We start from the raw sequence: 13,923 nt of genomic DNA on the forward strand, positions 1-13,923 counted from the left end.
TGTCATTATAAAACCAGATACCGGCCCCCAGCCCTGTATTGAGGGTCATTCACTACAGGGACACTTATGGAGGGGATCTGTGGATGACACATAGCATAAGATGCTATATAGGTGTCATCCACAGATCCCCCCCATAACTGTCATACACAGAGACCCCAATAAGAGCCACCCACAGATCCCCCATAAGTGTCACCCACAGATCCCCCATAAGTGTCACCCACAGATCCCCCATAAGTGTCACCCACAGATCCCCCATAAGTGTCACCCACAGATCCCCCATAAGTGTCACCCACAGATACCCCATAAGTGTCACCCACAGATCCCCCATAAGGGTCACCCACAGATCCCCCATAAGGGTCACCCACAGATCCCCCATAAGTGTCACCCACAGATCCCCCATAACAGTGTGTCACCCACAGATCCCCCATAACAGTGTGTCATCCACAGATCCCCCATAACAGTGTGTCACCCACAGATCCCCCCATAACAGTGTGTCACCCACAGATCCCCCCATAACAGTGCGTCACCCACAGATCCGCCATAACAGTGCCATCCACAGACCACAATTAGTTCAAAACCCACCAAAAGCACACCTTTTGGTTCAAAATATTTTTTTTCTTATTTTCCTCCTCAAAAACCTAGGTGCGTCTTATAGGGCGAAAAATACGGTATGTGTAGGCCTTATACTCCACCTTTACCAATGACTGCTGCTATTATCGTGATCCTTCAGAGTTGTGTAGGCCTTATACTCCACTGTTAACAATGACTGCTGCTAATATCCTGATCCTTCAGAGTTATGTGTAGGCCATATACTCCACCATTACAAATGACTGCTGCTCGGGCAGCGAAGAGGAGTGCCAGCTATTTGTACAGCATCTCAATGATATCAACCAGATGAATATGCAGTTCACTTTGAACTTTGGTGGTGACTCGCTCAACTTTTTAGACGTACGGGTCACCGCCGTGGATGGTACTTTGTCCACTACTGGTTACCGGAAGCCAACTGCTACCAATTCGCTATTCCACCAGACCAGTTTCCATCCTGCTGCGGTTAAGGATGCAGTCCCCTTTGGACAGTTTATCCAGCTCCGCAGAATCAATAGCACGGACAGTGGGTATCTTCGTCAAGCGCATCAGTTGAAGGATTGACTCCTAGATGCATCGAGCGGGCAACTTCACTCGCCACGTTCTACTGGCTGATCGAGTCAGAGAACGTGACAGTGATAGGTTTGCCTTTGCTTTTAATTTTAGCTCGGCCGCTGATATAGTGAAACAGGCAGTCTTGAATAACTGGGACCTACTTAAGGGGGATTCTAGTTTGGGGGACTTCACGTCAAAGAGGCCGTTAGTTACGTTTAAGAGATGTCATACCCTCAAGGACAAACTCGTTCATAGCATGGTCAAACAATCTAAATGAGTGGATTGGCTACAAAGTAATAGGCTAGTGCATGGGTGTCAAACATGCGGCCCACTAGTGAAGCTGATGTGTCCTCCCATCGCTCCGATAGTAATCAGCAGCATGTGGAGCAGGAGACAGTAATGGAGCACTGCAGGCGAACGGAGCGGCGCCCAGGACTAATGGTGAGTGCTGAGATATCGCTGGGCGCCGTTCTGTGTGGCCTGATAGTGAAAGAAGTTTAACCGCTGACAGGGAGCTGCGATCAGAGGCAGTTAACCCCTTAGGTGCCGCACCTGAGGGGTTAACTGCTGATCTGCCAGTACCAGCCTCCTGTATAAAGGGGTAATTTATAATTGGTGGTGCAGTGTGCCCCCCCCCCCCCTTAACCCCCATCCCATTAAAATCATTGGTGGCACAGTGCGCCAGCCCCTCTCAACCCCCCCAGTATTAAAATCATTGGTGGCAGTGGCCACAGGGACCTCTCCCCTCCCCCTCATTGGTGGTGCAGTGGCAGCTTCTGATCGGAGCCCCAGCAGTGTAAGCCTGGGGCTCCGATCAGTTACCATGGCAGCCAGGACGCTACAGAAGCCCTGGTTGCCATGGTAACATCCCTGATGCTGTGTGCACAAGGCATAGAGCAGCAGGGACAGTGTGAAGTCCTATTCACCCTGATAGAGCTGAATAGGACAAGGGATGAAAGATCCCAGGTTCTCGCCCCTAAGGCTACTTTCACACTTGCGTTCAGAGCGGATCCATCTGAGACGGATCCGCTCATGTAATGCAGACGGTGGATCCGTTCAGAACGGATCCGTCTGCATTATATTGTAAAAAAAATTCTAACTGTGAAAGTAGCCTGAACGGATCCGTCCAGACTTTTACATTGAAAGTCAATGGGGGACGGATCCGTTTGAAGATTGAGCCATATTGTGTGATCTTCAAACGGATCCGTCCCCATTGACTTCCATTGTAAGTCTGGACGGATCCGCTTGCCTCCGCACAGCCAGGCGTTTTTTTTTTATGCGGCCCACATAAACTTAAATTTTGTTTTTTTGGCCCATGTTAGCCTTTGAGTTTGACATGCTTGGGCTAGTGGGTAATTACAAATCTGGGACTTGCTCCTTTTGTCCCTGTAACTCACAGAGTAAGATTCTGCATCTGGCAGGAGTTGTATATAAAGTGAGGGAGTTCATCACCTGTCGTACACCTTATGTAGTGTACGCCATAGTCTGTGAATGTAAAAAGTTTTATATTGGGAAAACCATCAGACCACTTTTTGAGCGGGTACGTGAACATCTCGGTTTGGTTAGAACCGGCCGGGGTTCTCCCCGCCTTTTAGAACATGTTTGTGCCATACATGGTGGGGATCCGCGGAGCCTCTCTTTTACGGGCATAGAGGTGGTGGGACCCATCTCTAGGGGTGGTGATCGCCACCGCCTCTTGCTGCAGTAGGAGGCACGGTGGATCATAAAAACCATAGCTACTGGCCCGCATGGTTTGAATGATTAGAACGATATGGCAGTGTTCTTATAGACTATTCTGCTAGCCTACTCCGTCCCTCTATTCCCACTACTTATTTGTGCTCGTTTTTCTCATTCGTTATTTGTCATATTTGTTTTGGCTATATTAGTGCCTGCATGTATCGTTATGCTCTTATACACATGTGTCCTCCACCTGTGTCTCTGTATGCTGCGCACCACTGAAGAGGTTGCTCAGAGGCTGATTGGTCGGAGTCTCACCGTCTATTGGGATTATCCTTGCCTGTCTTGTAGTGCCGACGTTTTCTACTTTTGTTCTACACTATAGTGAACTCTGCTCCTTTGACTGGACTGCATAGCGTTGTAATGATTTATAATACTGTGTGTCCCTGATCAATCTCAACTCTAATAATTTGTACATTCTCGTCTGAAACTGGTCTTATTATGTATACTGTGGTAGAGTCATGTCCATATCCTTAGAGGGTGAGGTATTTAATATCAAATAAAACATTTGAAAGCCTAGATAGAGCAGGAGAGGAATGATACACACAGATTAGGCTCTGCAGATTTCTTTCCTGTCACTTTGTGGATTCTGGGGACAGGTACTGGTATATGGGCACTTTTGTATTCATTTAAATGACTGAAATGCAAATCTGTTTGTGCCCATTTATCCTTTTCAGAAGTCAATAGGTATAATTTTTCTATGCAAAGCTCAGTCCAGTAGGGTACGATTTGGCAAGTATTTTACCTGTGGAAAATCAAAACTGAGCCATGGTTTTCTGCTATAAGTTCTGCAATGTTCTACATACTGATTAGAGTATTCAATGGGGATAATCAGGTCCAAGCTCAGTGCAGGCAGTGAATGGTCAATATGGTAGTCAGACACAAGTCAGGCAGTGGAGGGTAAAAATGACGAATCAGGCCAGGTTCGGCACACGGGCAGACAAATGAAACACAACACACAGTAGATACACCTATTGATCATGCACCCTCAAACAAGGGAAGGTGCCTTTAATACCCAGTGGCAGCTAGTCATTAGTGATGAGCGGCAGGGGCAATATTCAAATTCACGATATTTCGCAAATATTTTGTAGAATATTCATCATATATTCGAGAATTCAAGATTATTTTCTTGATTGCGAAAATCGGCAATATATTATTCGCACAATGCTCGCATAATACCAGCGACATTTTTCAAGTTTCCTGAGACTGGAGAAAATGGTTGGCATGGCAGAACATTAGAATAGCTTTATATGCAGATAGAGTGCTCCAATATATTTGCGCTTGTGAATTTTTCGGCAATTAATTATGCGCATATTTTTTCACAATACTTGCAACTTGTGACATCACAGCACTATGTCTGTAGCATGTATGTATGGACAGCAGAACCTATCAGCTACACTATGGATCAATTTAACCTACACTGACTATCTCCCCCTAACTATCTGAATTATATAAGTTAACTGTCTAATGTAATACAACAAAGCACAGAGCACTTCCTCAACCCTTCCACAACCCTGGCACTCTTTCATAACTGCAATAAACTTTAGAAAATAGCTGCTGGGGAGGTTCTTATATAGTAAGGTGTAGGCAACTTTTCTATTGGTTGCTCGGGATGTTGCTAAGCTGTGACAAAGCCTTATCATTGGCCCACAAGCTAGAAGAAGGGAGTGATGATCACCTGATGTGTACTGTTAAAAAAAAAAAAAGAAAAGAATATTCGTCATTACGAATATTTAGCACTATATTCTAAATGTTCATTGATATTTGCGATAAAAATTTGCTTTTGGAATATTCGCTTAACACTACAAGTCATAGGCTGGCGAAGAATTAGGGTGCATGCAGGGGCATAACTACCATAGCAGCATACCACCGACTGCTATGGGGCCCAGGGGAAGAGGGGGCCCAGTCTTAGTTGGGATTATCTCCTCTTCAACTGGGGGTGATAACTTGGTCAGGACTCTAAATTCTAAAGGAACAACTTTTAGCAAATAAAGAAGTGGAAAAATGGCACAAGGGTCATTGAAAAGGGTTTAGGCAGAAACGCTTCTGTCCTGTATGGGGGCCTGGTTTGATCCTTGCTGTGGGGCCCTTACTTCTCTATGTATGCTACTGGGTGCATGCACAGGAACTTTAAGAACCTGGAAGTGCATGTGCCCTAAGGGTGGGAATAGCAAGCCGAGGATAGAAGTGCAGACTGCAGCCTGCAGCAGAAGAACAAAAATCCAGTAGACATGCCTGCTGTGGGAGAGGCAGAGGAGACAGCAGGTGTGAGCCGCTGGACAAAACCAAAAGAGTTTGTGAAGAGGAGTCCATTCCTGCCTGAAGGAGCGGGGCAGAGGCAGGTGCAGGCCGTTATAATAACATATTTTTTTTTTCAATTTAACATCTTTATTACTATAAAAAAACAAATACATGAAGTACAATTCAAACTTATTATAAATTTTTTTCCCACTTAACCCCATTAGCCCCCCCCCCCGCCCTGCGATGCGTCAATCCCCGCCTCCCCCCCCCCCAAAAGAAAATAAGGAGAAGGGAGGAGAGAAGAGAGAGAGAAAAAAATAAAAATAATTATTAATATCCAAATACAGTCCTATCAGAACTACCAGCCGTCCCATATCTTAACCCATTTCTCTGAACCACCTCTCTGCTTATAAAGAATCCGTTCGTAGTTTTTCACCTTGTTAACCAGGTTATTCCAATTGTTTACCTCTGGGACATGACGTGCAAACCAGCTCCGACTAATCAGGAGCCTGGCCAATAGTAATATTCTGCCGTAGGATCTTTTGGGGTTTATGGCTACTTACTGTCGAAAAATCATTCAATAAAAACAATTGTGGCTCAAGAGGAATCCGTATTTTTAGTTTGTGGGTGAGGAGATTATTAATACCACTCCAGTATGCCCCGAGTTCTGGACATGCCCAGATCATATGCAGATAATCCGCACAGTATCACATCGAGGACACTTGGAGGTATCTCTTATTCCACACTTGTTTAACCAAATAGGGGTAACGTATAAACTGTGATAAATGTTAAACTGTATTAAAACGTGATTAAAATTATAAAAAAAGTACATCTGGATTAGTAAAAATGCTCCCCTACCCTACCATTTGTATACTTGGGCATTCCCTCTCCCAGGCCTTTTGCCCTGGTGATTGTGTCTCAGAAAACAGTGACTTAATTAATATCATTTTTAGTGGTATCTTCCCAAACCTCTCATTTAACAGAGAAGAATTATCCATTTCTAAAAGTGATTTTTCATCCAAACTAATAAGTGCTGAACGAAGCTGAAAATACCTAAACCAAGATAGATTCTCTACACTATGTGATAATTCCAAAAACGACTTAATTTCTCTGTTCTTGACAACCGTGCCATATAGAGAATCCCATTCTTTTGCCAGAATTGATCCCTTGCTATACCATCTAATGTCTGTAAATGAATATTATGTCATAGAGGCGTGAATATAAGTGATCCCTTTACCCCCAACCATCCTCTAGTAATAGCCCACATTTTCAATACTAATTTTGTAGTCCCTTTATGACCCCAATCTCTATTATTCAATAGCCCAGATCCCAAAAGCGTAAATATATTATTATGTGCAGAGCTTCTTACTATGCTGCTTAAAAAAATACTATTTGGCCATTCATTATACATCCATAGCTGAGCAGCGATGAAATAGCCTTTAAATCATAGGAGATTTAAACCCCCTTGCTCCAACGGCTTATATAAATATTCTAGTTTGGGTCTCACTCGTTTTCTTCCCCATATCAAATTATTGATTATTCTTTCCATTAGTTTGAAATATTTATCCTCTATCCAAATAGGTACATTCCTAAAGACATAGAGGAATTGGGGTAGAATTACCATTTTAACCAGTGAAACTCGGTCAGCTCTGGATAAAGGAAGTTTTAGCCAAATCCCTATTTTTGCCCTAGTTTTTGTTATCAATGGGGTCAGGTTAAGATGTACAGAATTTTCAACCTTGGGAGATATCGTCATACCCAAAAATTGAAAAGTATCGACAACATCAAACTGGGTTATCAAGGACTCCTCTTGAGACACCGGGTCTATTGGCATCAGAATAGTCTTTGACCAGTTTATATCCAGGCCTGATACCTCACCAAATAGTTTAACCATACGAATAATTCTTGGGACCGTTATCTCTGTATTGTATGCGAAAAAAAGGACGTCATCCGCGTATTGAGAAATACGATCTTCCTCTCCCAATGTTCCGAATCCTTTAATTTGGACATCCTGCCTAATAGCCAAGGCCAGGGGCTCAATATAAATATTGAATAGGAGTGGAGATAGTGGGCAACCCTGGCGAGTACCTCTATTTAGATCAATACTGGCAGTAAGGTTCCCATTGATACTCAACTTGGCGGTAGGGGATCTATAGAGTGTTTTAATCATGTTTATAAATCTCTCCCCAAAGCCCATCCTCACCAAAACCCTCCATAGGAACCGCCACTCCACCCTGTCAAAGGTCTTAGAGGCATCTAAGGACAGGATGGAGCGAGCAGACCCCCCAGGAGCCTGTATATTGGCAAAAAGCCGTTGGAGATTATGTTGTGTACCTTTATTTTGAATGAAACCGTTCTGGTCCGGGTGGTCCGCTATAATTACATTTAAGTGCCATTAGGTACCTCTAGGGGTAGCCTACTACTGCTTCATTTGAAATTAAGTCATATAACAGCCATGTACATGAGGCCTATAGCGTACATTCTGACTGTTCCAAGCTTGTGTGAAGTAATTGAAAAAAACTATATTTTCATGGTAGTTTTATGCTCACAATGAATTTACCCAAAGTGTGTAACACAGAATATAAGGTAAAGAAGGTTAAATGTTAGAGCTCCTTCACATGACCATATCCATTTTGGTCATGAAAAACAGATAGCACATGGATGGCTTCTGTGTGCTATCCCTTTTATTCAGTTGAACGGGTAAGTCTAAAATGGATCAGAATAGGATCTGTTGTGAGTTTTCGGAATGAGGTATATGTGTGTGTGTGTGTGTGTGTGTTTGTGTGTAAATAGCCCTACTGACTTGTATAGGTCAATGTGCCTTCTATTTAAAGAAAAATAATCACTTAACATAATTCTAATTGGTGTAATGGTGACATAAAACTATCATGAGAGAGATATTGATCCTGTGCCATGTTTTATGGGATAAACCAAGTAAATAAAATATGGATGAAAAAGCTCTTACTAACCAGGCATCCCAGTTCAATTCCAATTACCTGATATAGTTCTCATTGGTGGCACATTTGGAGTTATAATAATGATGTAGACCACAAACCTGAAGGTCACATTCCCTCAGATGGAAACTTTTCATTGCAGAACATTATACTATTTTGCATGGATTTATAACATATGATCATCAACAGACAAGCATCAATGTCCCACATCCTGTTGAGATCAAATTTGCCATAGAGGCATGAATTATTCAGGCAATACAGATAACAATGGACGTACGTGCCAATATTGTTTTTGTCAGAATAAAACCCAGACACGTTTCACTCATAGTAAATGTATTTCCAGATTTAGAGGGATTTATCATATGTTCAATTATGAATATACACAGTAGAATATAATATTGTGTCTAAAATAAAAATCTTTTGTATCACATTCATTCTCACTAAGGCAGAGATGACTGAAATGCTCATAGTTTATCACTTGCATCATTTCTTTCATATTATAAAATAACCCTATAATTTATCTATATTTAATATTTCAGAATTTAGTTAGTTTAATTTTTTTATGCATAATTTTAAAAAGGTAAGTTTATTAGCAGATAACGTGACCTAGTATTAAAACAAAATGATCATAGAAATAAGTGCAAATACAAGTAATATACAAAATATGGAAAACAGAATAAATCAATATTGGAGAGTGAATGAATGTAGAATCAATCAACACATACTCCGAGAACAGAAAAAAAGGAAAAGAGAAACACATGATTGCTGGATTACAATGCATCAGTACTCTTCTTTACACACTGTGTCTGAGCCCTATGTGCCCGGTAAATTCTTGGCGTATGTCAAACATATCCAAAAGTTTCCATTCACCTGAAAGAGACCAAAATAATTTCCTATTGGCGTCAGAATGTCAGCATACCGTTTTTTGGACTGTACAAAAAAGTGCAGCGTACTGCACATTCTTATACATTGGGCAACCACAAAAAAATTGTTGCCTTTTTTGGGGGTGATATTTTTTAGTCGCACAACATTTTGAGTTTTTTATTTCTATAGAAGTTAAAAGTTCCACTTTTACTACTACTACCACCACCAACACAGCTAGACAGCACCGAGACAGATCCCTCATCACTGCCTGAACCTCTTCCCCATGGCAGTCCAAATGTTGATGCTTCTCACAGTCATCAACAGGAAGACTATCTTGAGTATATTCCATAGCACACGAGTTGTAGTTGCCTCTTCTTAGGAAAAAAAAGGACCCCTACTATGAGGGGGCAGTGAAGACAGTGATGATGCAAGTGAAAGTCTTTTCTTGGGCTACAAGGTGGAGCAAGAGGAATGCACTGACCCCTGGGTCCAAGGCACAATGGGAGGAATAATGAACTATCCAGTTCCCAATGACATCCTATTTCTCCTCAATAATAATCTGACACCTACCGGAAGCGGGGGGGGGGGGGGGAACTGTTGCCTGCTGCTACTATTACTGGTCGCATGGGTGCTGCCTACTGTGCAGCTACTGCTGTTTGCACTACTATAGCCAACCACATTCTCACCCGCAGATGACAAGGAATGGGTCTTTTGTTTTCTACTCTGCTGTTTATCAGACTTTTTTTCATGAGGCTTATTTAAACAATGACAATCACAGGTTTGGTACACTGATTATTAAATGGTAGCAAAATTGAAACGTTTTTTTTTTGGGGGGGGAATTAACACAGGAGAAATTAAATGTCTCCCGCACACTAGTATTGACAATATACAATGGTATATCAAAGCACTATAATTAACTGAATGAAACTGGAATATTGATGTGATAAAATGTGCTGAATTAAAACAGTATATTAATGCACTAAGATGCATTAAACTGCAAATTTTAAATGGCAGCAAAATTTCACCATTTTTTCCCCCCGGTAATTGACAAAGAGAGAATCAATTAAATGTGCCCTGCTATGAACATACTGATATTAAAACATCTCTGAACGGCGCAAATTTAAATGGCAGCAAGATTGCAACTGCTTTTTTTGTCAATTAACAGGCAGAGGTGCAATTAAACGCCCCCTTCTACAAACACACTGCAACCTTGAATATACTATCTTTAATGGTATATTGATGCACAAAATGCACTGAATTAGGCCCCATGCACACGGCCGTCTTTCACAGCCGTGTGCGGGCCGTGGACCGCGGCCTGGATCCCTCCTGAGAGCAGGAGCGCACGGCGTCACTGGTTGCTATGACGCCGTGCGCTCCCTGCTGCCGCCGCAATACAGTAATACACTGGTATAGATCATACCAGTGTATTACTGTACTGTGCCGGCAGCAGGGAGCGCACGGCGTCATAGCAACCAGTGACGCCGTGCGCTCCTGCTCTCAGGAGGGATCCAGGCCGCGGTTCCACGGCCTGCACACGGCCGTGAACAACGGCCGTGTGCATGGGGCCTTAAACTTACGAACTGTACAGCAGTTATAAACTGAAGAAGCTTGAGGTTTTTGTACTCACACATGTGCTCATGTCTAGAAAAAAAGGATCACTGTGCAGGCACTCCAGATTCTTAGTGCATGCAGTGCATTATATAAACAGCTCCAGAAGTTGCACTTACTGTAAAACACACACAACGGTACATTGCCTCTATCTACGGATAAAACTTGACTTTTCCAACAATTTATTCAATCTAGTATATCTTTTTTACACTCACTGCACTGTCCCTGCAAGACTGTTCGGCTGGTGTATGTCTGCTACTGGTGTCTTCCAAACACATGGCAAGTCATCTGACATCACTGGCTAGAATCAAAATGGAGTCTGTGCTTAACACTTAGCACACAGCGTAATAGACCAGCCAATATCTTGCCTCCTGACTGCCATTGTGGGCAAGCCTGCCACGAAGGACATGTGATCCTCCATCTTCCTGCCTTGTTTCCTCGTAAAAGTAAGATGGCAGTTTTGTGTTATTCATCTGAAGCCAATCGCCAAAACTTCAGATTCATCGGGCAGAAGAATTTTTGCTAAATTTGTGACGAATCTGATTTGTTCAGAATCGATTTGCTCATCTCTGCTATAAATGTGTTATTGTACTTAAAGGGGTTCTCCAGGAATTAAGAAAATGAAAATACGTAATTATTACTTTATTATAAATATATTCCCAAATACCTTTCATTAGTTATAATGACTTGTTTTGTCTAGGGAGCAATGATTAAGAGAAACAAAATGGCCACCTGTCTAGTGCACACAAAGCCTGCCGTAATCACTAGTGATGGACGAACATCAGCCAGGATGATTTGCGAACCACGCGTTCGCTGTGGGCCCTATTCACTTTAATGGCAGGGGAACCAGGTCATATTTGCAGCCAGCCAACACTTACTAGAAGTGCACAAATAGTCCCACAACATAGACAGTGATATACCAGAGGGGGATCATTGGCAAAAATTCCCACAAAAAATATGTATTTTAATCAGGGGCCATTTTTATACGTCTTAAAGGGAAACTCTCAAAAATGTGCCCTGCTGGATCCTAGAAAATGTTTATTTTCTATCGGTTTGATGTAGACAAATGTGCAGCACTCCACGTTTTTGTATCCTGCAGAGTCAATAAAAAAATGCATACATTAATATAATTATTTTTTCTACCATGGAACTGTATGGTGAACGGACGCCACTGTACGGCATCAGTCTGATGCATCTGGTAACGCATACATTTTTGGTATGCATTAAATGGATGGCAAAAATAGGATGTGAACCCAACCTTAGTGTCAGAATAAGCACCAGTACACAGCGGAGCAGCGTGGCGGAGAGGGGAGGCCACCATGTACTGACAGAACGCTACCTGGTCCTGGTGGTCAGGGATGAGGACTGTGTTTCCCAAGGATCATTTTCTACTGGAAAATACAGGGCACAGTATAATACACTAGAATCTATATAATATAAAGATATTAGCCATGCCTCAGAAAAATAATACAATTAGGCGGTCATTATATAGAAATACGTCTGCATTCTGACAGCCCTCTGTGATGCTGGCAACATGTTCGCCATTTTGTGTTTGTACTGTGCGTCTAAGTACGTTGCCACCACGTACAGGTCCTTGACCGTTATGCTTTTTATACAGGGGTCCCTCTTCAAACACTGTAGCATGAAGGCCCCATTTGCACTAAATTGAAAGCGGTGGAGTGCAGGAGAATGTCGTCCTCGGTCTCCTCCCCCCAGCCACGGACAACACCAGGGATCCCAGAAAAGTTTAAACCCTGCACTTCTTGCTCATCCCCCCCAGCCACCATCCTCCTCTGACTCCTCTTCAGACTCCTGCTGACTTGTCTCAGATGAAGTAGCCCCCCCTGGGAATTCATCCAGCATTGTGACTTCCTCATCTTACTGATCCTGCTCTTCAACGGCTGGATCAATGACACGAAGCAATGCACGCTCCAGAAAGAAGGCGTAAGGTACGATGTCACTGATGGCGCCCTGGTTGCGACTGACCAGTTTAGTGATTTCATCAAATGGCCGCAGAAGTCTGCATGCATCACAGCAGCCTATCAAGCATAAACAAGGTGGAGTTCCAGTTCAGCATGTTCGGCGGATTGCAAACGCGCAAAGTTCACCGTGAACAACAAGTAGAGATGGCCTTGCCGTTCGCCCTGTGGTCGTTTTGTGGCGAAGTTTGCTCGTTTGCAGTTTGTTGAACAGGTGAACATGTGGCGATGGCCGCTGGCGCCATATTCTGTTGCATTGTGCCAAACTTTGACCCATGACACATCCATCAGGTGGGACAGTTGAGATGTTTCAGCACATGGACACAACCCCAACCCTATAAATAAATCCAATCTGGCTGCCATTTTACATTCAGTCTATTGCCAGTGTAGGGAGAGGTTGCTGTGAGGAGCAGAGACAGACTGTTAGAGACACCAAATGCTAGCTAATAGGGCCGCAAAATGCACTCCTTTTAAGTACTGGCATAGGTGTGGTATCAATAGGTGTGACATACTTTCTAACATAGAAAGTATATTATAGTGCATTTGTACTGTGCAGCAGTTGTGTGCGGTTCTGCTTTGATGCCGCAGCTATAAAGAGGGACAAACGCTATTGGAACAACTAATTGCAACTGGTGTGATATACCAGTTGTCACCCCAAAAAACTGATTGAGTCAGGGGTGTGATATACTTATAATATAATTTATATGGAGAGCATATGCAGCATTTGTGTGCGGTTCTGCTAAGATACCGCAGATATACAGAGGGACAAACGCTATTGGAACAACTTATTTAAAATGGTGTGATATACCAGTTGCCCCCCAAGAAACTGATTGAATCAGGTGTGTGATATACCTATAATATAATTTCTATATAGTGCATTTGTATTTGTGTGAGGTCCTGCTGAGATACCGCAGTTATACAGAGGGAAAAACACTATTGGAACAACTAATTGCAACTGGTGTGATATACCAGTTGCCCCCCAAAAAAACTTATTGAGGCAGGGGTGTGATATACCTATTATATCCTTCCAATATAGTGCATTTGCATTGTGCAGCATTTGTGTGCCTTCTGTTGAGATACCGCAGCTATACAGAGGGAAAAACGCTACTGGAACAACTAATTTGAACTGGTGCGATATACCAGTTGCCCCCTAAAAAAACTGATTGACGCAGGGGTGTGATATACCTCCTATAATATAATTTCTATATATGCATTATTATGGTGCAGCATTTGTGTGTGGTTCTGCTGAGAGACTGCAGTTATACAGAGGGACAAACGCTAAAGTTGAGCGAACACCTGGATGTTTGGGTTAGACAGGTTCGGCCGAACTTCACAAAAAAGTTTGAGTTCGGCACCCGAACTTGACCCGAACCCCATTGACTTCACTAAAATGGCTCTAA

The sequence above is a fragment of the Bufo gargarizans genome, chromosome 1 (assembly GCF_014858855.1).
Source record: "Bufo gargarizans isolate SCDJY-AF-19 chromosome 1, ASM1485885v1, whole genome shotgun sequence".
Taxonomy (NCBI): Eukaryota; Metazoa; Chordata; class Amphibia; order Anura; family Bufonidae; genus Bufo; species Bufo gargarizans.